This window comes from Suricata suricatta, chromosome 14 (assembly GCF_006229205.1).
Source record: "Suricata suricatta isolate VVHF042 chromosome 14, meerkat_22Aug2017_6uvM2_HiC, whole genome shotgun sequence".
Taxonomy (NCBI): Eukaryota; Metazoa; Chordata; class Mammalia; order Carnivora; family Herpestidae; genus Suricata; species Suricata suricatta.
Genome location: NC_043713.1, coordinates 74,249,593 through 74,276,228, shown reverse-complemented (window position 1 = coordinate 74,276,228; position 26,636 = coordinate 74,249,593). Strand labels below are relative to the sequence as shown.

The 26,636-nt window shown below is 43.5% G+C and overlaps 1 long non-coding RNA gene across 1 annotated transcript; it reads left to right on the top strand.

Moving 5' to 3' along the window:
• Positions 1–4,750: 4,750 nt before the first annotated feature.
• On the top strand, positions 4,751–13,398 carry LOC115278528. The gene is made up of 2 exons (XR_003902942.1): positions 4,751–5,028; positions 13,153–13,398. It is a non-coding gene; the product is annotated as an uncharacterized LOC115278528 (long non-coding RNA).
• Positions 13,399–26,636: the final 13,238 nt, after the last annotated feature.

Genomic DNA, 26,636 nt, shown 5'->3' with positions numbered 1-26,636 from the left:
TAAACCATCTGATGGATCTTCTGGTCTCACCAGGGCTCATTCTCATGGTTGCCTTCAGCTGGTGGGGCTGAGCTGGGCTAGGTGATCCAAGATATTCTCATTCAATATTTGACAGGGGGTGCTGACTATGTCACCTGGGGAACCTCAGTTCTCTTACATGTAGCCTCTCATTCTTCAGTAGGCTATCCCTACGGCATGGTAGTTTTAAGGCTCCGGGAGTGTAAGGGCAGAGATCATGACCTGAGCTGAAGTCAGACACTTAAGCGACTGAGCCACCCAGGCGCCCCTCTCTGGACACTTTAAAGAGTATTCACAGATTCTTCCTAAGCCCCTTCAGGGGAGTGTATGTGTGTGTATTTGGCTTGGGTTGGCCAGCATTTATTTCTGTCATTTGCAACCAAAGAATACTAGTTATATGTGTATTGGGTCTATTGAGTTGAAGATCTTTCCCAGATATTGACATATAAGGGCATACACTCACTTTTCTGTAAATTATAGGAGGTGGACACCAAGTTCTGGAGAGTTGTCCCCATTCCCAAGTTCAGTGGTGGTCCCCTTCATCTATGTCCATGCAATGTGATCCCAACACCTTGGCCACACTTTTTGGGATGAGTGGAAATTGATCCTACTGAGCCCAATCAGATTACTTCTCCCAGCACTTGAAATCAGGACATGCGAGTCCATGAAGCTCTACAAATCCATGAATGAGGCCATGTAAACTCAAGGACTACAGATGGTTACCTTTCACTCTCTGCAGGAAAAGAGACACAGTAAGTTGATGTGCAGAAAGAAAGAAGGTGCTGAGAGGAGAGACTTGAGAGACCATGTAGCATCTAAAAAAGAACTGAGAGATGTTTGACTCCTGAGAGCTTTCTGGTCCCTGGTTCTTGTCTTGGCCATAGTGATTAGTTCAGGAATCGGCAAAGGCTGGATTCAGGTCAATAAGAGAGAGTGAACTCCAGGAATCGAGTAAGAGATATCAGAAAATATACTCTTTCTTCCCCCCGGGTGGTGTGGCATGAAGATGTGAAATGCACTAAATATAGAAGAATCTGGAACAGTCCTAGGACCACTCAGTAAACTCTGAAGACACCAACCTACGGAAGTTAGAATGAAGAGGTAAAAGAAAGCATGTGCTCAGAGACATTCCGCAAGGCATTGAATCAAGCCTTACCCAAAGGGATCCCTGCATATAGACTGTCGGTTATGGGAGCAAATAGCTAACAATTCCCCCTGTATTGTTCAAGCCATCTGGAGTTAGGCTGAAGCCAAAAGCATCCTCATTGACAACTATCTCTTATAAGTATAACCTATTACTTTTTTAGGGGGTAAAACAGATGGGAGAAAATTCAAGCCACGTGCCATTGAAGAGGACCTAACTCTCAAAGCAAGACTTGCAGGTTCTCTTCGGCCTGTAAGAGGTATTCACAGATCCTCCGTGAGCCCCTTCAGTTATAGAAATGACATGTGTGAGTCCTCCAGTAGACCCTATTAGGTTGTCTACATATGCAAGAATTCAGTAAGTGTTCTGATTGATTAGAAATTTTCATCCTGATCTAGTCTTGAAAATCATTCCTGGGGCACCTGGGTGGCTCAGTCAGTTAAGTATTTGACTCTTGACTTCGGCTCAGGTCATGATCTCATGGCTTGTGAGTTCTAGCCCCAGATTAGGCTCTGCTCTGATGACATGGAGCCTGCTTGAAATTCTGTCTCTTCTCTCTCTCTCTCTCTCTCTCTCTGTCTCTCTTTCTCTCTCTCTCTCTCAAAATGAATAAATAAACATAAAAAAAAAAGAAAATCAGGGCACCTGGGAGGCTCAGTCGGTTAAGCATCTGATTTCAGCTCAAGTCATGATCTCACAACTTGTTGGTTTGACACCCGCATCAGGCTCTGTGCTGACAGCTCTGAGCCTGGAACCTGCTTCTGATTCTGTGTCTCCCTCACTCTCTGCCCCTCCCCCACTTACACTCTGTCTCTCTCTCTCTCTCCCTCAAGAATAAATAAACGTTAAAAAAATAAAAAATATGGACCCCTGGGTGACTCAGTCAGTTGAACGTCCAGCTTCGGCTCAGGTCATGATCTCACGGTTCGTAGGTTCAAGTCCCACGTCAGGCTCCATGCTGACAGTTTAGAGCCTGGATCCTGCTTTGGATTCTGTGTCTCCTTCTCTCTCTGACTCTCCCCTGCTCATACTGTCTCTCTCTCTCTCTCAAAAATAAGCAAAACATTAGAGAAAAAATTAAATAAATAAATACAAAATAAAAATAAATTAAAAACTAAAATCATTTCTATGGTTTGGGTCTTTAAGTTTGAAGAAGTAGGTGAAAACAGAGTAAGTGCCTTAGGGCTCGTTCTGGGCTCTTGCAACCCACCTAAAGCATAGAAACTTATTTATTTTGCATCTCTCGCCATCAATAAACACAACTCTTCTTGTACAATGTTGTCTCACAGGAAAGATTCAGAAATGATTTGGAACCTCCAACTATAATCAGAAGAGTGGTTGAGCTTGTGGGAACTGATTAGATAATTCACTTTAATCTCTTCCTGCTGCTAACTGATGAAAAGGAAGGATGTACTCCATTTTATGGATAAGGCAAATTGAGGCCGATGGTATTAGTAGACTCAGCTATGGAGTGAAAAGCCCTCACAAGGGCACTCACATTTGATGCTGTGCTGAGCTTGTGAACCACTTTGTAAATCACATATTTTCTACCTGACAAGACACCTAAAAATAGAGCTGGAGGATCCAGAGGGGCCAGGAGGGGAAGGCCAAAAAGAGAGGGGAAAAAAAAGACCAGGGACATCTTAAAATTATAAATCTAGTTTAAATGATCAGGACATGCATTATAGTGACACAGTGCAGGGACCTCATTAGCAACTGACTTTTAAAGAGTTATTACAATTGTCCAAAAATGAATACTGATCCTTCCACAATTTCACGGGTAGAATCAAATATCATGAGTAAGTATGCAAACTAGCAGGCACTCACATGCCCAGAGTCTAAAGAAAATAAATCAAGAAGCTATTCTAAGATGCCTTTCAATAAATGTTGCTTTCTCCTTTACTAGCATTGGGTTCCGTTTAGGTCAATAAGCATTTATTGGGTGCCTACTACATGTACAGTACTGGGCATTTCACTTTCAGTTGTATGATGATCAGCTGTTACCTCAATGTTCTCCCTAAGTTCTTCCAAGTAGAATACTATATAAGCTTCCCATGGTTGCCGTAACAAAGTACTGCAGACCGAGCAGTTTGAACAATAGAATTTACTCTCTCACAGTTCTAGGAACTCATAGTCCCAAGTCAAGGCACCTACAGATCCATGCTCCCTCCAAAGGTTCTAGGGAAGAAACTCTCTTGGCCTCTCCCAGCTTCTGGTGGCCATGGCGTTCCTTGGTTTGTGACCACATCACTCTAGTCTCTGCCTCTGTCCTCACATGGCCTTCTTCATGTGTGGGTCTCTCTGTGTCTCTTCATCTTATAAAGACAACAGTCATTGGATTTGGACCCACCTAAATCCAGGACAATTTCCTCTTGAGACCGTTAACCAGTTAGATCTGCAAAAGCCCTATTTCCAGATAAGGTCACATTCTGAGGACCTAGGTAGACGTGAATCTTTGCAGGTGGGATACTATTCAACCAACTAAACATGCTGTCTCACAAAAGCATGAGTAAGCAAGACAGTTTCACCAAAGCGTTTGGGAGGGTGGAGGAGGAGCTTGGCATTACTCACCCCACAGCAGATACCTTGAAATCTCTCTGTGGCAGGTGGGATTCTTGGGAAAGGACTCTTAGATGGAGATTAGCATGATGAATGTTTATTAAAGAATGCTCTCAGCGTTTCGACCTTTGCAAAAGGGGGCGGGAGGAGGAACACAGGAGTTGGGTTGTGATGTAGTCACATCAGAGGCCTCAGTTTGTCACAAGCTAGACCCCAACACCTGACCTTTGTTGCTCGTGTGCTTGTACCCAATCAATGATTGTCCCACGTTTTCCCTTAAGCTCTTCTTTCCAGCGTCTTAACTCAGGCAAAAGACCCTATGGACAGAGCATCCATAATGGAAACCAAAACTACCCCTCAAGCAACAGTGACCGCCTGGACAGAGAGTTCTGGAGGCCCAGACCACCCGAACCAGAGTGAGCCTAACCCCTGGCTCACACCTGCACAGACAGACCATGGAGTGAGCCGCAGAGTGACGGACAGCTGTCTTATTTCATTATAATATGAAAATCTCTGCCCAAAGTGGAGCACAGCCTCATGTACATAGCATACAATGCACATATAGGCATGTTTCTTTAAGGTGCGTGCACAACCTTGTGCCTACCTCTGCGTATGATGACAAGACTCCCTCCCCTTTCTAAATACTCATCCTAACCCTAAATAAAAATAACCCATTCACTCTTGCTCAGGGATCATGGCTTTGGAAGTTATTCCCTGTGAACTCCTTTTTTTTTTTTTTTTTTTTTTGAGAGGGGAAAAAAATAGAGAGCAAGTAGGGGAGGAGCAGAGATGGGAGAGAGAGAGAGAGAGAGAGAGAGAGAGAGAGAGAGTCCCAAGCAGTCTCCTCACTGTCAGCACAGAGCCTGACACGGGGCTCAAACTCACAGATCATCAGATCATGACCTGAGTCAAAATTAAGAGTCAGATGCTTAACTGACTGACCACTCAGGAGCCCCACTGTGATCTCATTGGCTACAAATAAAGTTTCTTTGTGTGACAGCTTCCCCTGGTGTAGTTTCCACCACGAGGAGTGAACTCATGTTAGTTCAGCTACACATTGACCCCATGAAGAATTCTGGAGCTGGGATCGCCCTTCAGGGCCCTTACGTCCCCGCTGGTGATTGGATGTGCGATTCCCAGGAAGGGGGTGTGACCTTGCGTGAAGCGGCTCTCGACAGGAGAGGCAAGCCCCAGAGGGTCTGACAGCTCAGGGCCACCAGCCGGCAGTACTCCCAGCCCCTCGAGGAGACCTCACAGTGTCCACCAAACCTCCACTGTCATTTCTCTCTTCCCATGGCTGCTAACAGGTAAGTCTCTTTTTTTCTCGTCTCCTAAGAGTGCTGAGGGCCCTCACATTCCTCGTTCCTATCGATGCTTCTCTCTCCAAACCCATCCACAGAGAAACTGAATTACTGTTAGCTAGGATGCAAAGGGAAGTTACTCCAATTAGAGGGCTGAAACAGAAATCCAACCAGAGTTCGAATCCCAGCTAGTCACGTATTAACTGGGTAACCAGAAATAAGCTATTTAAACTTCTCTCTTTCTCTCTCTGTTTTATCTGAAAAATGAGGATAATAATAATACTTGCTTCACAAGTTTGTTTTATTTATTTTTTTAATTTTTTTAATGTTTTATTTACTTTTGATACAGAGAGAGAGAGAGAGAGAGAGAGAGAGAGAGAGAGAGAGCAAGCGAGCATGAGAGGGGGAGGGGCAGAGAGAGAGGAGACACAGAATCGGAAGCAGGCTCCAGGCTCTGAGCTGTCTGCACAGAGCCCAACGTGGGGCTCAAACCCATGAACGTGAGATCACGACCTGAGCCGAAGTCAGAGGTTTAACAGACTGAGCCACCCAGGCGCCCCTCACAAGTTTGTTTTAATAATTAAATGCAATGAAACTTGTTAAATGCTTAGAACAGTATGTGAACATAGTAAGTATACAATGAATGTAATCTACTACATTATGTTACTTTTAAACTTAGAATAAAATCCAACCTCTACCAATAATCTACAGATCCTGCTAGAACATTTCCCACCTTCTCTACCTCATCTTCACTACTCTTTACTAACTCACCACTTGAAAACTACACTGACCTTCTTTTGTTTTTTTAAGTTTATTGATTTATTTTTGAGAGGGAGAGAGAGAGAGACAGCATGAGCTGGGGAGAGGCACAGAAAGGGAGAGAGAAAGAATTTCAAGCAGGATCTGCACCATTAGAGCACAGCCCAACGCAGGCCTCAAACTCGCAAACCGTCAGATCATGGACCTGAGCCAAAACCAAGAGTCGGATGCTCAACCAATTGAGTCACTCAGGCGCCTGTGATCTTTTTTTCTTAATTAAAAAAATTTTTTTAATGTTTATTCATTTTTTGAGAGACAAAGAGAAAGGCAGAGTGTGAGGAGGGAAGGGGCAGAGTGAGAGGGAGACACAAAATCTGAAGCAGGCTCCAGGCTCTGAGCTGTCAGCATGTGTGGCTTGAACCCAGGAACTGTGAGATCATAACCTGAGCTGAAGTCAGACGCTTAACTGACTGAGGCACCCAGGTGCCCCTTTTAAATTTTTTTAATGTTTATTTTTGAGAGAGAGAGAGAGAGAGAGAGAGCGCAAGCAGAGGAGGGTCAGAGAGAGAGGGAGACACTGAATCTGAAGCAGGTCCCAGGCTCTGAGCTGTGAGCACAGAGCCCAACGCAGGACTTGAACCCACGAACCGTGAGATCAAGACCTGAGCTGAAGATGTCGGACGCTTAACCAACTGAGCCACCCAAGTGCCCCAACCTTCTTTTTCTTAAATATAACAAGCTTGTTCCTGCCTCAGGGCTTTTGTACCTGCCCTTCCCTCTGCCTGGGCTCTTCTACCAGCCCTGCAGATGAATAGTTCCAACTAGTAGTTCACTATTGGTCCAAATGCGCCCTCCTTATTCAAAGATGAAATCAGCATGCTGCACATCTGAAGCTAATATAAAGTTCTTTGCCAATTATGTATCAACTTAAAAATGTGCCCTCCTGTGGGGGGGGGCACACAATCCGAAATCAGCCATGCTAGTTATCCAGGGTTCTTTCCCACCACCCTGGCATTTTCCCTCTCTACAACCATCTTATTCATCTATTTTCCACTTTATCTTTCTCATCATTTATATAATATCATCTTCTTAAGAACAAGGACCTTGAATGGTTTTCCTTTACCCCTGAACTAAAAACTCCTCAAGATGCCCAAAGCATAAGACAGCACCCTATAAACATAGGTCGAATGAAGGATTCAGGGCTCTGCTTCCCTTCTGAGACAGTGGCACTCTGCTCCGTGAGAATATCTCCTCTATAAACTTGAGATTACAATGAATTTCTGCAGCAGAAACACTTTTCACATTAAATAGATGGATCCAAAAAGGAAGAGCATCTGGGAGCTATGTGTCAAGGAAATGCCATTTTTAACGGAGGGCTTGCAGGGTCACCGTTCCCCCCGGTCCACGGCACAGTCTCACAACAGATGCCCAGCAAAATACTGTACTCACAGCCAAAGTATTTTTGCACATTACTATACGAGAGTGAGGCACGATGTCCTAACAATTGTGTATAGATTTGTGTACAGAAAAATAACATGTCTTGTAGGATTTTTTTTAATATTCTAATTTCAGAAGAATTGCAAGCTCATTGTAAGAAAAAAATTTTGGAGGATAGAATAAAGCACAGAGAAAACACCAATCTTCCAAACAGTGGAATATTTTTATGTATGCACTTTCCAGCTTTTTTTGTGTGTGTGTGAATGTTTTAAAAACAGAATGTTTTCTTTGAAGGGTTTGAAATCTGTACTGTCTAGGGGCGCCTGGGTGGCTCAGTCAGTTGAGCATCTGACTTTGGCTCAGGTCGTGACCTCATGGTTCGTGGGTTTGAGCCCCGCATCGGGCTCTGTGCTGACAGCTCAGAGCCTGGAACCTGCTTCAGATTCTGTGTCTCCCCCTCTCTCTGCCCCTCCCATGATTGTACTCTGTCTCTCTGTCTCTTGATGATAAATAAACATTCTAAAAAATGTTTTTAATGTGTACTGTCTAAACTGTCTTGGAGTCAAATTTTCCCCTTAGATGTATATCATGGATATTATTATTTACCTAATTTTTTTCACCAAAAAAGTATAATACATGAATATAATATAAATATATAGAATGTATAATATAAAAACGTGTAATTATAAATATTATAATCTACTGATGATTTTAACTTATATAAAAATATATGCCCATAGTAAAAAAAAATTTAATTGTAGAAAAGAAAAGAAAAACCTTTATGCTACTCCTGCTGCAGAGGGTTTCTTCTATATCCTTCTAGAATATTCTGTTTATATATACACAAAAGAAATCACTGTATTGTTCAAGTAATTATTTAATGTAACAATATATTATATATATATTTCTATGGCTGCATGGTGGACTGTTACATAAATAGCCAATGATTTTTAATGTTTTATTTTTAGTTATTTTGATAGAGAGGGAAAGAGAGAGCAGAGGAAGGGCAAAGCGAGAGGGAGAGAAACAATTCCAACCAGACTCTACTTACAGCATAGGGCTCAGTCCCACGAACCATGAGATCATGGCCTGAGCTGAAACCAAGACTCAGATGCTCAACCAATCAAGCCACCCAGGTGTCCCAATAGGTAATACTTTTTTAACTAGTCTCTACTTCAACACTTTTGTAATTCTTATTTCTTTGATATTATACACAATGATGATATATTCTCTTTCTCTATTGCTCTGTGTCTCTCTCACATACAGATAGACATGCATGCAAGGTATCTATCTATTTATATCTCTTGTAAATTGCTTACCACAGGGCCCACATATAGTATGCGATACAGTGAAGTTTCTTAACCTCACTAATACTGACATGTTGGACCAGATAAAATTTTGTTGCGGGGAGATTTTCTGTACTTTGTAGGGTGTTTACCAGCATCCCTGGCCTCAACCCATTCGATGCCAGTACCATCTTCCTTCCCAGTTGTGACAACCAAAAACTGTCTTCAGACATTGCCAAATGTCCCGTGGGCACAAAATGCTCCCTTACCTTCCCAACCCCCATCCTTCGTTAGAACCACCGAGATACTGTTTTTAACCCCCCAAGTGAATCTGATGTGCAAGAAGAGTTGAAAACCACTGGTGTAAATAATGCTACAACAAATGCTTTGTTGTTTTTGTTTGGTTTTGTTTACTTTAGCTTTTAAGATTTTTTAAGGTATAGTTGACATGCAACATTATATTAGCTTCAGGTGTATAATGTAATGATTAGATATTTGTATATATTGTGAAATGATCATGCAATATATCTGGTTAATATCGGTCACCATATATAGTTGCAGAATTTTTTCTTGTGATGAGACCCTCTAAAGTGGCAACTTTAAATTTTTTTTTAACATTTATTTATTTTTGAGAGACAGAGAGAGGCAGATCATGAGCAGGGGAGGGGCAGAGAGAGAGGGAGACACAGAATCTGAAGCAGGCTCCATGCTCTGAGCTGTCAGCACAGAGCCCAATGCGGAGCTCAAACCCACGAACTGTGAGATCATGACCTGAGGTGAAGTCAGACGCTTAACTGACTGAGCCACCCAGGCGCCCCAAAGTGGCAACTTTAAAACGTGCTACGGCGCTGCCTGGGTGACTCAGCTGGTTAAGCATCTGACTCTTGATCTTGTCCCAGTTCATGATCTCATAGTTCATGGGATTGAGCCCCCATCAGGCTCTGCACCGACAGCACCGAACCTGCTTAGGATTTTCTCTCTCTCTCTCTCTCTCTCTCTCTCTTTCTTTCTGTCTCTACTCTGCTCACACACGCTTTCTCTCTCTCTCAAAATAAATAAACTTTAAAAATAATAATAAATAAAATCTGCAATATAATATTGTTAATTATTGTCTCTGTGCTTTATATTACATTCCCATTATTTATTTTATAACCAGAAGTTTGTACCTTCTTACCCCCTTCGGTTTTGCCCACTCTCCAGTCCTAGCCTCTGGCAGCCAGCAGTCTGTTCTCTGTATCTATGAGCTTGTTTTTTATTTTGTTTTTATTTTTAGATTTCACATATAAGTGAGATCACACAGTATTTGTCTTTCTCTCTCTGACTTATTTCACTTAGCACAATGCCCTCAAGGTCCATCCATGTTGTAGCAAATGGCAAGATTTCCATCTTTTTTACGGCTGAATAATATTCCATATAATACATATGTGTGTGTGTGTGCGCGCACACACACACACACACACACACACACACACACACAGCATTTTCTTTATCCATTCATTTGTTGATCGACATCTAGGTTGTTTCCATATCTTGGCTGTTGTAAATAATGCTGTAATGAACATAGGGATACGTATATCTTTTCCAGTTAGTGTTTTCATTTCTCCATATAAATACCCAGAAATGGAGTTGTTGGCTCATATGGTAGTTCTATTTTATTTTTTAAATTATTTTTTGTGTTTATTTATTTATTTTTAGAGAGAAGGAGAGAGCACAAGTGGGGGAGGGGCAGAGAGAATGAGGGTGAGAGAGAAAATCCCAAACAGGCTTCACACTCACTACGGAGTCTGTCTGGGGGCTCAATCTCACAGCCACAAGATCATGACCTGAGCCCAAATCAAGAATCCGATGCTTAACTGACTGAGCCACCCAGGCGCCCCTAATTCCTTGTTTTCAATAAACTCAATAAAATTGTTTTCAATAAATGTGTCTTCAATTGAAGACAAAATTGAATTTAGCGGAGAGTTCGAGGCAATACTTTTATTTATTTATTTATTTTTAATGTTTTTATGTATTTGAGAGGGAGAGTGGGGAGGGGCAGAAAGAGAGAGAGAGGAAGGCAGAGAATCCAAAGCAAACTCTGTGCTGAGAGCCGAGAACCTGGGGCAGGCCTCAAATTCACAAATGGGGAGATCATGACCTGAGCTGAAGTCAGACACTTAACTGACTGAGCCACCCAGGTGCCCCAAGAATAATTTTTATGGTAAGAAGAAAGTTTTTAAATACTTAAATGTATACACTTTTTTTTTTTTGGCAGGGTAGCCTATTAGGTAATCAATAGGAGTAGACCTTTAAGCATAAAACTGTATTACCTTGGAATAAAACTGTTTACGGAAAGCAGAATAGAAATATAACTTAAAAGAGAAAGAGAAATGAGGTAAAAATTTCTGGTTTTTAATAAACAGCTTGTTGATTTTTTTAATGCTTTATTTTTTGAGAGAGAGAGAGCGCGGTGCAGCAGCACCTGAGGGAGGGAGGGGCAGAGAGAGGGAGAGAGAGAATGCCAAGCAGGCTCAGTGCAAAGCCTAACACAAGGCTCAATCTCACAACCATTAGATCAGGATCTGTTGCTCTCTGTGAATTTAAAACAAGAAACAAAATGGGGCACCTGGATGGCTCAGTCGATTAAGGGTCCAACTTCCGCTCATGTCATGATCTCACCGTTTGTGAGTTGTGGGGCTCTGTGCTGACAGCTCAGAGCCTGGAGCCTGCTTCAGATTCTGTCTCTCTTTCTCTCTCTGTCTCTCCCCTACTCACACTCTGTCTCTCACTCTCTCAAAAACAAATAAACATTAAGGAAAAAAATTTTAACAAATAAAAAATAAAACAAGAAACATAAAACTAATTCATTGTGTTTGCCAATGTCTGTGGTGGCAATAGGCCCATTGTGGACAGCTTCCAGTGATCAGTGTGATGTCAGTGAACATGGAAGTGGGTCTTGGTGGCTAGTAGTCTCTGGCTCCTGCCCACTATGGCCTGTACAAGTGTTTGAAATGATTGTAGAATTCAGGTCCAGGTCCTGCAGTGAGAACTTAATCTATCCCCATTAGATTGAATCTGTGTTAGCAAAATAGACAACAAACAAGTGATGAATTTGGCCTACGAGTTCAGATGGTACAATGAAAATTTTGGAAGAGAACAAGGATGGGGAGTGAAGATGAGGCCCTGTGTCCCCCAAAGTGCTTATCCTCAAGGCCCAGCGACCCAGAATAGCATCCGCTCACCACTCAGTGTCGTGTAACTGACTGCAAGGACTCTCTAGCCTTGACTTTGACACCTGCAAGATACCGAGCATCCGCAGCTCCCTTACAAATCTGGGCCTTATACTCCCCCATGAACTGGGGAGGAAAAGTGGTATATGTTTTCACCAGGGAGCTGTGCGGAGCAGTCCCTGGGCCCCAGGTCTGCAGAAAGGCCATCCGCCCCTCTGATTAACGCGAAGCCCCAGAATGACAAGTCAGCCGACTCCAGCTCTGCCCACACTCAAGACGATTTCAAGACTTTAATAATCATCGCGCCCAGCACAGAACAGAACTGCATGACTTGACTTGCTAAGCAGTTTCCCACTGACAGCAGTCAAAATAAGAATGAGTTTTCCTCCTTCCCAACATAAAAAAAGCAACGTATAAGATCAGGTTCCAGAGAGAAAATCACCCCTTGACTGCAGAGAACATTCAATTTCATTTTTCAGGGATTGTTTAACCAGTTTAAGAATTTCCTAAACGGGTAGCTCTCAATCTGGACTGCAAACCAGAAACGCCTAGGGAGGTTTTAAAAAATACAGGGTCCCACCTACAGGGATTTTGGCTCAAGTGGTCTAGGGTTGGGTCTGGGAATCTGTATATTATTTAATGTTTATTTATTTGGGGAGAGAGCTAGAGAGTGGAGAAGGAGCAAAGAGAGAGAGGGGAGAGAGAGAGAGAGAGAGAGAGAGAGAGAGAGACCCCCAAGCAGGCTTCACACTGTCAGTGCAAAGTCCCATGTAGGGCTTGAACCCACAAACAGTGAGATAATAACCTGAGCTGAAATCAAGAGTGGGCCGGATGCTTTAACTGACTGAGCCACCCAGGTACCCTTTAGAATCTCTATTTTTTTTTTTTTAACTATCTAAGTAATTCTAATGTGCAAACCGGTCTGAAAACCACTGACCTAAACCAGTAGTTCCTAAACTTTAACTTGCAGGGAGGTCACGTGGGGAAAACTTATTAAGGACTCAAGACCTTGGTCCTTGCCCAGAGATGATAACTGGGTTTTGAGTAGGGGCCCTGGAATCTGCAGGTATTCTGATACTGTTTTCCATCGTGATTTTTAAGGTCTTTTTTTTTTTTTAAACCGGCCCAGTCACATGTGCAATAGAAAGAAAAGGGAAGGAGTTGGTATTTGAATTTTTAGCACTGAGGGAGCTGAGTGGAGGTACTGACTGTAAAAAGGTTTGGGATAAGCAGTCAAATGCACTTTAACCTGGCCGGGCACAGACACGTACACACATGTACACATGCTTCCACACAGGCTTTAAAATGTTAGAGACAAGGACCTCCTTCTGGGAGGTAGGACAAATAAGAGAAAACAGCTATCAGGGAGTAGTGGTCATCTGGGCAAAATTCGAAGTCACAATTCAAAGCCTACTTGCACAAGTATTTCTGTTTTCCAGGAGCCTTGAAAGAAGGTCCACCCTGGGAAAAGGCACCCTGTGACTGTCTTGCGTCCACCAAGAAGTAATGACCACAAGATACTGACCATGGGGCTTAGGGACTCTTCCCCACTCCCAGCCCCTCACCCTTTGCAAAAGTGCCTTTAGAGGCTATGCAGGCAACCCCTTTGGGGAGAAATATTCTTCTTTCTTGTCAACTCCCTTCTATACAAGCTATCTCTAGTAATAAATTCTACCTGCTTTCTTTGTCTTGAGTTCAGTATTCATTTCTAGGACAATGAGATTCAAGAACCTAGTCTTGGGGGACCCAGTAACGCTACCACTCAGTCGCAGACACCTGACACAAGAGCGTCTCAATCTTTGGAGTCTTGATAGACTGGTCAACGCGGCACGCTGTTGTTGAATATATTAAACACCCCACCCACCCCTCTCTGCAATAGCAATGTGATGCTGGAAGTATGTGCAGAGGGGTATGGAGGTAAAAAGAAGGGAATGATTAACTTCTCCCTGGAGGAGTCAAAGAAGGACTTGAAAAATAAATAGCTTTTGAACTAGATCCCAAAAGATGAGGAGGTTCTCAGCAGGTGGGGATGAGAAAGTATTTTCGACACTGAGAGCAAGGGTGCAGAGGCGTACGCTGGAGTGAGGACAGCGGGTAGCTGACATCACTGGCGTATGGGACAAGGGAAGGCTAGGAAGGGGCGCCTGGGTGGCTCAGTCAGTTAAGTGTATGACATCGGCTCAGGCCATGATCTCAGGGATTGTGGGTTCGAGCCCCACGTGGGGCTCTGTGCTGACAGCTCAGAGCCTACAGCCTGCTTCAGATTCTGTGTCTCCTTCTCTATCTGCCCTTCTCCCACTCATACTCTGTGTGTGTGTGTGTCTCAGAAATAAACATTTTACATAAATAAATAAATATTTAAAGGATAGGTTGGCCTGAGCCAGGATGAAAATTGAAAGTTGTGTTTTATTTAGCTGGTATTGTAGTGTTTCTCAAAGTATGGTCTAAGAACTGCCCCCACAAAGAATTACCTGCATGTTTGTTGTTTAAAATCTCCACCTAATAGTAAATTAATCGAGAGTAGGGAGTGATCCGAAGATTGAGCAGTGATGGGATCTGATCATATTGGGATTCCGGGGAGATGACTCTTGAGAGGAGAAAGCCAGGAATACTCATCAGGGAGCCCCAAGCAAGTGATTCTGGCCCGAAACAGGGGACAGAGGACGGAGGCTGGATGTGGGACAGAGGTGGGAGGCAGTGGAAGCAGGATTTGGTGACTGGAGAACAAAGGAGGGAGAGGAAGGAGTCACAGATGCCCCCACGGTTTCTTCATTCGTGACTGACTGGCTGGTGGTGCAGGTAAGGGCAGAGGAGCAAAAACAAATTTGGAGAGAAGAGAAATGTGTTCGGTTCCGACGCACTGGAGATGCCTCTGGGACAGCAGTATGAATAGCACAGCAGTATGAATATTCAGTGAGTGACTGGATGGTCGAGTCTGCCATAAGAAAGACAGTGGGAAGGGCGCCTGGGTGGCTCAGTTGGTTGAGCATCGGGCTTCAGCTCAGGTCATGATCTCATGGTTCGTGGGTTCGAGCCCCGGGTCAGGCTCTGTGCTGACCGCTAGCTCAGAGCCTGGAGCCTGCTTCAGATTCTGTGTCTCCCTCTCTCTCTGACCCTCCCCTGCTCACACTGCCTCTCTCTGTCTCTCAAAAATAAATAAAAACATTAATTTAAAAAAATATATGGTAGGGCTGGAACCCCACTTTGAGTGCCATTGGGACATAGGTAATAACTGAAGAAATAGAAATGAATGAGTTCACTCAAGGCCGACTTCTCTATCAGGCATAGCATGCCTAGTACCTGGGGGCCCACAAAAATGTTTTAATTGCTTTTAAGCTGAAGAAAAATAAATACTATAATAATAAATTCAGCCTGGGTTATATTCATCTTTATACCCCTGCAATCATAGAATATAACTTTTATATATTTATGGAGGAGAGCCCCACAGAGGCAAAATTGCCTCAGGCTCACCGAAGTCCTAATGGGGCCCCAAGTCCACTCAGAGAGAGGAGGGCTGAGGCCATGCCCAAGGAGTTCTTAGATTTTGCAAGGGCTCTTCTTGCCTTTCTTGTGCGTGGAGTCGCTTCAGTCAACCTGGGAGGCTGAGTGACCCTTGGCAGAATGTTCATAAATGCCTCAAATAAAACACACAGAGTTACAAAGAAATCAGTTATATTGAAACACACTTATCAAAACACTTTAAAAAGCTAATTTGGGGCATAGTAATACGCACGTGTGTCTTCATTAATGCCCTAAATAACGAGATCCATGTGGCTTCTGCTGGGGACAGAGTCACAGCCACCACGAACACTCCTGTGGCATTTTGCTTATGTTCATAACAGAAGGAGATATGCTGATTTCAGTAAGACCTCAGTGAAAATAAAAGACGTGATTTCCCCATTCAAGTTCACGGATGCCCCAATGCTCACCACAGTCCGCCAGTGTGTCTATGGATTCTGGTTCGGACCTCCCTGTCTAGTGAGTGTGGGGGAAGGGGTGAGATCAGAGGAGTAGAAACAGAAATAAGAAAGTCACGACCAAAATGTGGAAATGTTTCATACAAGCAACCCTGGAAATGTTAAGGCAAGGAGTAACATTGTTCCAATGAAGCTATCAGCCCTTGGGGGACAGGGATTCTGTCCTGTGTCACCCAGGGATAGAGGGTCATGGACTTATCACGAGGGCTCTGGGAGATCAATGCAGCCGGCCACCAGCGACAGACTGAACAAATGTGCCTCCTGAGCACACGCAATTATGTGTAGATGATGCCATCATAAACACAGTAAATGAAATAGAAGAGATCTATGAAGTGTCCTTGGGTCCTGCTAGACTTTGGTCACTGTGCATGTTCTCCAATGGCATGCTCTGAAATGATACGGTCTCTGGGCCACCCAGGACACTGTCACCTCGGCATGGAGGGCTCCAACACGCTCCCTCCTCTGCCCCATTTCTTGGCCTCGCCAGCTCTTACTCATGTCTGGGTCTCAGCTTAAGCGTCGCTTTCCCAGGGAGGCCCCTCCTGACCTCTCCCAAAATTAAATCACCCTGTGACACATCCCCATGGTGTTCTAGGTGGGTCATATCACACGTGTAATTAATGACTTGTCCAATGTTCATCTCTCCTTTCTCCGTGAAGATTGGGACCCCTCCATATTCCCAAGCCAGGAGTAAGTTTGTTGAATGGATGTTGGGTTGATGGATGGCCCACCTGGGATAGGAACTTAGAGAACAAGTAATCTGCTTAAATACTTCCTTTGCCTCATCAATTTTCACCCATTTTGCCTGAAATTCATTTCATAAATCCCCTGAGTTGAATCCCCGTTATCAAGGCATATTTTCTTCCAGACTCTGAACACAGATTGCTGTGTTCCAATTTGTCCCTCAATGCCCTTTCTTTCTTTCTTTCTTTCTTTCTTTCTTTCTTTCTTTCTTTCTTAGCATTCTCATGGTAGGACATACGGGTGAGTTTGGAGAAAGGAAAAGTTGGGGAGGGGGCAGTGAGTGAAGGGGAATCAGCTTGCCAGAGGCCAGGGGAAACCCATCAGTTATTTATTCCCCTTGTGAGGCCCTCCTGGGCTGACCAGGAGATGCTACTGAGGGGAAGCTTGCTCTTTGCTGCCATCTGGTGGCTTTTATTGGAGCAGTTCCCACAGGAAGAAAAATTCCACCCAACAGTTACGTGGCGCCTACTGTGTTCAAAGCTCTGTGCCAGGCAATCTAGAAATAATTCCTTATGTTGTTATGTTCCTTTACCAACGACGAAGTATTTTCACATACAGTATTTCAACTCATTCTCATAGCCTTGAGTAGGTAAAATTATTCCCATTTTGCAGATGAGTAAACTGAGATGCAGCTTGCACAGGGCATTGCAGCTGGTCAAAGCAGGGTTTAGATGAGGCTAGAACTCAGGTTCTCTGACCGCCAGTTCACTGACTACAACAAAACAGGTTTTATGTCTTTGGTTTTACCCAGGGTAGAGGACAAAAAAATATGACTAAGTTCTCCAGCAGTGAAGGCACATAGTCTCTGAAGAGTGACAAAGAAAGGAAAACACACACAAGGAGAGAGGAGGAAGAAATGGCATCTCTAATTTTTTTCCAGCTCCACATTTGTTGATTTCAAGTAATATCCCCAAATGTAAATATTTCAGATCAGTGAGAAACAAATAAGAATCAACTAAGATAATAAGTCCTGGGAATGTAAGATACAGCATGGTGATTATGGCTAACAATATGTAGTGTATATTTGAACATTGCTAAGAGAGTAGATCTTAAAAGTTCTCGTCACCAAAGGAAACAATCAATAAAACTAATAGGCAATCTACGGAATGGGAAAAGATAGTTGCAAATGACATATTGGATACAAGGCTAGTGTCCAAAATCTATAAGAAATTCACCAAACTCCACACCTAAAAAACAAATAATCCAGTGAAGAAATGGGCAGAAGACATGAATAGACACTTCTCCAAAGAGGACATCCAGATGGCCACCAGGCACATGAAACGATGCTCAGCATCACTCATCATCAGGGAAATACAGATCAAAACCACACTGAGATACCACCTCACGCCAGTCAGTGGCTAAAATGAACAAATCAGGAGACTATAGATGCGTAAACTTGCGCAGCCACTCTGGAAAACAGTGTGGAGGTTCCTCAAAAAATTAACAATAGAACTCCCCTACGACCCAGCAATAGCACTGCTGGGAATTTACCCAAGGGATACAGAAGTGCTAATGCATAGGGGCACATATAACCCAATGTTCCTAGCAGCACTTTCAACAATAGCCAAATCATGGAAAGAGCCTAAATGTCCATCACCTGATCAAGAAGATGTGGTATAAACACAATGGAGTACTACATGGCAATGAGAAAGAATGAAATATGGTCATTCGTAGCAAGGTGGATGGAACTCGAGGGTGTCATGCTAAGAGAAATAAGTCAGGCAGAGAAGGACAGATACCATATGTTTTCACTAATAAGTGTGACAGGAGAAGCTTAGCAGAGGACCATGGGGGAGGGGAAGGGGGAAAATATTTGAGGAGAGGGAGGGAGGCAAACCATGAGAGACTCTTGAATACTGAGGACAAACTGAGGGCTGATGGGGAAGGGGGTGAGGAGAAGGGGGTGGTGGGCATGGAGGAGGGCACTTGTGGGGATGACCACTGGGTGTTACATGGAAACCAACTTGACAATAAACTATCAAAGAAAATAAATAAATGCAATTTAAATTTAAATTTTAAAAAGTTCTCATCACAAGAAAAAAATTGTAATTATATGAAGTGGTGGATGTTAACTAAATGTATGGTAATCATTTTGCAGTATATAAATATATCAAACCATTATGTTGTATACCCAAAGCTAACACAATGTTATATGGCATTACATCTCATTTTAAAATAAATAATTTTTAGTGTTTTTTTTTAAGAAAGATAAGAAGAGGCCAGGGAGGAGCAGAGAGAGAAGGAGACAGAATCCCAAGCAGGCTCCACGTAGCCTGCAGAGCTTGATGCCAGGTTCAACCCCACAACCCATGAGATCATAACCTGAGCCAAAGTCAAGAATCAGATGGCTGACCAACTGAGCCACCCAGCCACCCCTAAATTCTTCGTGTATATTAGCTATTTAACCCTCATGCCAATCTGATGAGGTATTATCATCATGTCCATTTTACAGATGAGGAAATTAAGGTTAATTAAGTCATTTGCCCAAAGTCACAACAATGGAAATTAGTAAAGTCAGGATTTGAATCCAAACAAGCTGATGCCAGAGTTTCTGCCCTGTATTGCCTCATTATATTACTTCTGGAAATAAGAAGCAGTTGGTAATATTAGTTGGCGTTGATGAGTGGAGAGAGGCAGTGAGAAATGTGGAAAAAATGCAAATTAAAGAAGCTGAAAGTGACATTCTTTTCTGTTGTATAATTTGCTAAAACAGACCTGTTAGTGGAGTTTTCTTACATTCTATTTTGTCATTCATTAAGTTCCTTTAATGTTAGTATATGACTATCATTTTCCAAGGCACAGAATAGAAATAAACCAAACATCAGTAATTCTCACATCCAGTTGTCATCTGCCCATCCCTCTTCCAATAAAGTGCTTTAAACACCACCCTTTAAGCAAAGAGTCCTGCAGAGCCTGGAAGATTGGGATTTCTATGTAATTTAGCTTGGCACCTTAAAAATTTTTACCTGCCATGTCAGTGCTCTCCTCCCAAACTGAAAAATAGGACCTCAGGTGTATCTCCATACCCCAAGACCAGCCACAAAGTGTGCTGCCAAAGTTTTCTGCTGAGGCAGTCTTTTTATTGAGACCACTTTATATCCAAAAATAAAGACCATATCTGTTTCTTTTTTTTTTTAATGTTTTATTTATTTTTGAGAGAGAGAGAGAGAGAGAGAGAGATAGCGCGAGCAGGGGAAAGTCAGAGGGCAAGGGAGACACAGAATCCGAAGACAGGTTCCAGGCTCTGAGCTGTCAGCACAGCTCATCATTTTTTAAAAATATTTTTTAATGTTTATTTATTCTTGACACAGAGAGAGAGTGTATGTGTGCTAGCAGGGGAGGGTCAGGGAGAGAGGGAGACACAGAATCCGAAGACAGGCTTCAAGCTCCAAGCTGTCAGCCCAGAACCTGATGCGGGGCTCGAACCCACGAACTGCGAGATCATGACCTGAGCTGAAGTTGGTCGCTCAACTGACTGAGCCACCCAAGCACTCCAGACCATATCTGTTTCTAGAGATCAGGGATTTTCAGCCTCAACACTACTGAGATTCGGGCAAGATAATTTTTTATTATGGGGAGCTGCAGCTATCTGTGCATCACAGAATGCCCAGGAGCATCCTGTGCTCTTACCCACCAGAAGCCTACTGTCACACCCCAGTTGTGACAATCAAAAACCATGTCCCCAGGAATTTCCATTATCCCCTGGGAAGACAAAAATCGCAATTGATCAAGAACCACCAGCATAGATCAATGACAGTTTACAGTTCAAGAATGCCCACCACCATCTGTTTGTGGGAGTATATGTTAGCACAATCCCTTTGAAGAGTGATTTTGGAAGTAGGCTTTGGAAAGCAATCATTAAAATATTCAAAATATTTGCATTTGGAAGGATAGGGAAAGGATTTACTATTTATAGCCCTGAAAATGTAATAGATTCGTGAGGAATAAGCTTTTGACGGTGTGTAAGACTTTATTTTCCCTGGGTGATAGCCACAGATCCAGCGGCTGCCAGTTCCCCCACAATTCCTGAAGCCCCCCGGATAATTGATCTGGGGTGTGGACGTCTGGCTTAACTGACTGAGTCTACACATTATTCCTTGGACTGCAGTGGACAGTCCAAGGGTGAGCCAACCAGAATACTTCCCTGGGGTTCTTCTAGGGAGCATGGTCGGAGAAGGGGGTGTCTTTCCCCTCCGGTCACAAGGCTGTGAAGGTGAGAGCCCAGCACCCAGTCTCCATGTACCACCCTCACCTCATTAAGAAGTTGTTCTGAGAAAATGAAGCCCACAGGCTGAGAGCAGCATTGGTGAGAGGCAAGAAGGATCCTCGTGATATTCAAGTCTCAAGGTCTGGCCCTGTAGCCCCTCCATCCAAGATGGTCCCATAGTTCTGTTGCATAAGCCAATTTATCCAAGCTAATTCATGTTGGATTTTTGTCTCTCGCAACCATTAGGTTTTGACCACTACACCCTAGCAAAGGTGTAAAGAGAAGTCATATAATCACAGGGAGTGCGGACAAACAAAACACTGACTCGAAAACGTTCTGTAGGAAGAGTGTGCAAACTGGGGTGTGTGTAAGTGAAGGGGTACAGACTCACCTATAGACCTACTTTGGAAATCGTGTCACGGCTCTTAAAAATTCACAGTCCGTGTGCCTCCCTCTTCCTATACACAGATAGCCTCCACAATGATCCCATTTGTTCAAAGGTTTTATGCTTTCACATTCATTACCTCATTCCCCTTCCACTATTATTCAGCCAGACAGAGAAGGAGAGTCTACCATCCCCGTTTCCAGGTGAGAAAATGGGGACACCATGTGGCTAAATGACTCTTTTATATAATGCAGGGATTTGGAACGAGATCAGCAGTTCTCAAATTCAATCAGTCATGAAATGTGTCATGAGTGATTTGATGCTAATGGTTAAAGTACCGAAGCCTGAGAATGATTCATCTTTTTTTAAATAATACATTATCTCTGTAACAACCTAATTCTCACCAGCATTCAATATGCTCTCCCAAGTGCGAGAAAACGGAGAGCCGTTACAGCTGGCCTATTGGGAATTCCCATGGGGATGTCAGGCATGTGAATGCCCAGCCGTGTGCCTCGTAATAGAAAAAAGGTTAAGAGTCAATGGATCAGCCAGACCCGGAAGTTGCTTCCAGCGATAACATTTGATGATTCATTGTAAATAAGCAACGAATTGATGGCATTCAAGATCAAAATGAACCACTTTCCCCATCCCTGTATCTTACTAAGGATCCCCCACTTCAGACAGTGGCAGGATGATCATCAAATATGTCATCCACACTAAGATACTTTTAAGAGGAAAAGGGCATCAATAGAATGGAACATCAGGGCAGCAGATGAAACAAGAACTGTGCGGAGCAAACCGGAATCTGAGTTCCCTTAAATAGATGTAACTCAAACGTAAACTTACATAACCGGAAACCGTCAGACCTGCCCCTAGGATCATCCCCCTGAAGGACAGGGGGATATGTCTTGGTGTCATTCCCCAGAAGCAGACAGGGAGACAAGGATTTAGGTGCAAGTATGTTGTTTATCTGGAAAGTATCTACAGGAGAGTGGGGAAGCGAAAGGAGAGAAGACATGCAGCCACCAAGGGCGCGTTGTCAAACTAGACGCCGCTGTGATTATTGGAACATGCTTCCCGTGGTCCTCACAGAGATGTGCCGCCCACATCCCCCTTTGAAGAAGGACTTGCTGTCCAGCTGGAGGGAGGGTAGTCAGCAGCCGGCCCCCCGGCCGTCACTCCTTCAGGGTCTGCCTCAGGGGCCGAGGGCTGCCTGGCTTGAGGTTATGCCCTTCCCAGAGCAGCCCATACCTGCTAACCAAGCAAGACAAGGCTATAGATGCCCCTCTGAGGGAGGGCACTTCTAAGGGCAACCCTCACTCCAGAGCTTCCTGCTGGTTGGCCAAGTCTTGGCCACGCCCACATTGCAACTAGAGTTTTCCTCTCCTTTCAGAGTGGGTGACCCCAAATAAACATTTTGTCTTCCCAACTTCATGTAAGGAAGCATCTGCTTACAGAGAAGCTATCCTAAAATCATCTCCTTTGGGAAACTCAACGTTTTGATCATGTTTTCTCTTTTTCTGTATCTGATGATGTTTTGACATTTGGGGGGACTTGGGGAGAGAGGGCCACTACAGGGCTAGCTAATTCCTAAGACCGATGGACAGCTTGCCTGGAGCCTGCCCAAGGCAGACCACATGATTCAGGGCCAAGACCGCCTGCTTATCTAACTTTCACACACCCAGCTAATATGTCCCCTTCCCTGAATCAACCCAGAACCAGGCACCAGACAGCCAGGGACACCTCCTATGCCCCAGAGCCTGCTGGAATTCTCCCCAGGAGCCAATCCCAAACTGTTGATCTTGCCTGCCTCACCTTTCCTGTAGAACCAGTAATGACTCTGGCTCAGGCTTTCTCCTCATTCCCACTTCTGCCTTCGGACCCAAACCTGATGACTCTTCTGCGGCAGGGCATGCTCCCTTCTTTTGGGAATGTAAATAATAAAAAATCTTTCAATGGCACCGGCCTCTCCGCATCATCCCTCCATCACTGAAGGCCTGTGGGAGCTTTGTTCGTAATCACCAAAACCTGAAAGCAACCAAGTTGTCCTTTAAAAGGTAAACAAACGAGAAAAAGAAGCCGATCCGAAAAGGCTAAACACAGTGTGAATCCACGTCTGTGACACTCTGGGAAAGACAACACTATAAAAATAAGCAAAAGGTATTATAGTTAAAAGGGTTGGTGAGAGAACAGTGGTTGCCAGTGGTTTGGGGACAGAAGGAAAAGAATAAGTGAAGCATGAACATTGGTTTTTCTTAAAATGCACGTTATAGTGTACTAATGATTTTAGGAATAGAATTTAGTGATTCATCGCTTACATATAACACCCAGTGCTCATCCCAGCAAGTGCCCTCCTCAATGCCCATCACCCATTTAGCCCATTCCCGCACCCAACACCACACCAGCAACCTTCCGTTTGTTCTCTGTATTTAAGAGTCTCTAAGCACGGACCATCTTTAGGGCCAAGAGACTATTCTGTATGGTTCTATGATGGTGGACATACCACACTACGTATTTGTCAAAATGCATACAACCACATGGCACTAGGCACCCTGACTTAAAGGAGGGACTTCAGTTAAAAATGTATCAATATTGGTTCATCAGTTGTAACAAATGTGTCTCACTAACGTATGGCCTTTCTAAGGGCAAACTGAGCAGAGAGAAGGCGTAGATATGTCAGCTCTGTACTATCTGCTCAATGTGCTGCAAATATGAAACGGTGCCAAAGACAAACCAAAATAAAACTTAAAAGCTTGTGGAAGAGGGAAGATGGACAGAACAGTGCATGGAATGCTCCAGAGCAGGGGTACCTGGGCTCAGGCAGGACAGAGGAAAATTAAAGTTTTTCCAAAAAGTAACAGAAGTAACCCATAAGACCCCACTTCACACCCATTGGAAGGCCTATAATTTAAACAGGCACACACAGGGGCACCTGGGTGACTCAGTCGATTAAGCCTCTGATTCTTGATTTCGACTCCGGTCATGATCTCACGGTTTGTGACTTTGAGCCCTGCATCAGACTTTGTGCTGACAGCGTGGAGCCTGCTTGGGATTCTGTCTCCCTCTTTCTCTCCTCCTCCCCCACTCACCCTCTCTCAATATAAATAAATAAACTTATTAAAAATTAATAAACAAGCACACCCAATAATAAATGTTAGCGAAGATACAGAGAAACCGAATCCCTCATCCACTGCTGGTGCGAATGTAAAATGGTGCAGCTCTTTGGAAAACAGACAACTCCTCAAGGAGTTAGATGTAAAGTTGCCATATGACCCAGAAACCCGGCTCCTAGGTATATACTCAGAGGAACTGAAAGCAGGGATCGGAACAGACACTTATATGCTAATGTTCACTGTAACATTAATCATAATAGCTGAAAGGTCAAAACAACCCATGCATCTGTTGAAGGATGCTACACTTGACCTTAGTCAAAAAGCTGAGAAACGATATTGTGGAATGAGAGGGTGAACAAAATGTGGTATATCGATTTTCCAATGGAATATTTGCCAGCCACGAAAAAAGGAAGTACTGACACATGTTACAACATGGATGAACCTTGAAATCATCGTAGTCAGTGAAAGAGGCAGGCACGAAAGGTCACATAAGGTACAGCTCCGTTTACATGAAATACCCAGAATAGGCAAATGCTTTGAGACAGAAAGTAGATTGGCGATTTCTGGGAGCTGGGAAGAGGGAAGAATGGGCAGTGAGTGCTAATGGGTACAGGGTTTCTTTTTGGAAAGATGGAACTATTCTGGAATTGGACAGTGGTGATGGTTACATAACCTAGTGATTATCCTAAAAACCATGGATTATTCACTTTCAAGGGATGAATCTTATATTATGCAAATCATGTTTTAATTAAAAAACCCATAAATAACAGAAGTGCCACACCATCTCACTCTCCTCCTTTGCTAAGATCTACGTGAAAATGAAGCTTCCTAGAATAACCTACTTTTGGGTAATTGAACAGCAAGAATTTCTCTTTCAAAGGCCAGACTTTTTAGTTTCTAGTTAGGGCTTTATTAAACAAAACTACTGAGCTTGCCTCTTAAAGGAAAAATCTTACAGCACAAAACTCCAGATACCTACATGCCTGTGACCCACCACTTAAAACAATTTCTTTCCGATTCATGGGATATAAAGCAGTCACTCAATTTCTAGCATCTTAGGTTCCTGGGGAGCCCAGTTTCCAACATTGCTGGTAATTCTTTTCTCAATAGGGGTGTTATTGAGAGCAGTTTGCCAGGACACCTACGAGCAAAGATTAGCTTCATAAACAGGGTGTATTTGAATTACCATTGGGTGTTTTTAGAGGCACATAACCTGCTGGGCATACACTTTAAAACACCATCTCTAGATCTATCTTTAGCCCCTACGTTCAAGTTTGTGCTCATGAAAATAAGTACATCCACATGATTGTAATTTCAAGGGCAACCTTGACCTTATAAAACACACAATTCCAGGATTTCTAACTGGTGGTGCGTAGGAAGCTTTACTGTATACGGTCCTATAAATCTCATTTGCTCATTTCACAAATATTTAATGGGCACCTACTGTGTGGCCCAGCACTGTTCTAATCACCGGATTCAAGAAAGAAAGAGCTGGAGAGTCCTATGCCGCTGCATCTGCAGCTGGTCACAGAGCTGGTCTATAAAGTGTGTGTATCTTTGCCCTGTGTGCCATTCTACAGAACAATAATCAAGTGCTTTCAATGCTGGGCACAAGTGAAGAAGGCTCTGTTCCAAGAAGTTCAAAGAAGTTGGGGGGAAGGGTCAATACATAAAGGAGAAAATGTTAGATCTCAGTCCTATTGATTTACTTATTTATTTATAATAAATAAATTCTGCTGTGTTCCGGAAAAAAGATTTAAGGCAGCTTACAAGGATGCAGGAAACACAGCCAGATCGCATAACGATCAGAAGAGAAAGGAATTGGGCCAGAAATGAGAGTCACACAAAGATCAACATGATAAATTCTTTCTTCTATGCTCACAGCCACTCTTGGAGTCGATGGGGTGGGGGCCCCAACCAGGACCCCTCAACACTCATCTCTACACATCAAAGCATGCTCATTGCTACACCTGTGACTCTCTGAGCAAGGGCTTCCTTCTGGCTTCTGGGATAGCCCAGGAGTCACAGAGAGTTCGTGTTCCTAGAAACAGCTCCATGCGGGGGTGGATGGGAGCTGGTCGACGAATATTCTGGCTTTCTCTCCCCTTCACTGAGATCACGTGAGCCATGTTCTCCATAGTGTCCCAGGGCCCCCAGGGTCACTGAGCTCTGATTCAGATTCCAACCAAATATACACCTTGGGGGTTTTCGTTTTTATTTATTTATTTGTATTTTAAATAGGCTCCATGCCCAACCTGGGACTCAAGCTCATGACCCTGAGCTTGAGGCATATGCTCTACTAAGCCAGAGCCCCTCACCCTCTACTTTAAAAAAGTTTAAACCATGTTTTGAGTCAAACTTGTCTAACTGACTTTGTCTTTCTTTTTGATGAGTTACCTCCTGGGAGGTCCCTAGGTCCCTTGTGCAAACAGGATCCATGTAAAATGTACAATAATTAAAATACTGTTGAATAATAGAGGACATCTACCAAAATCAA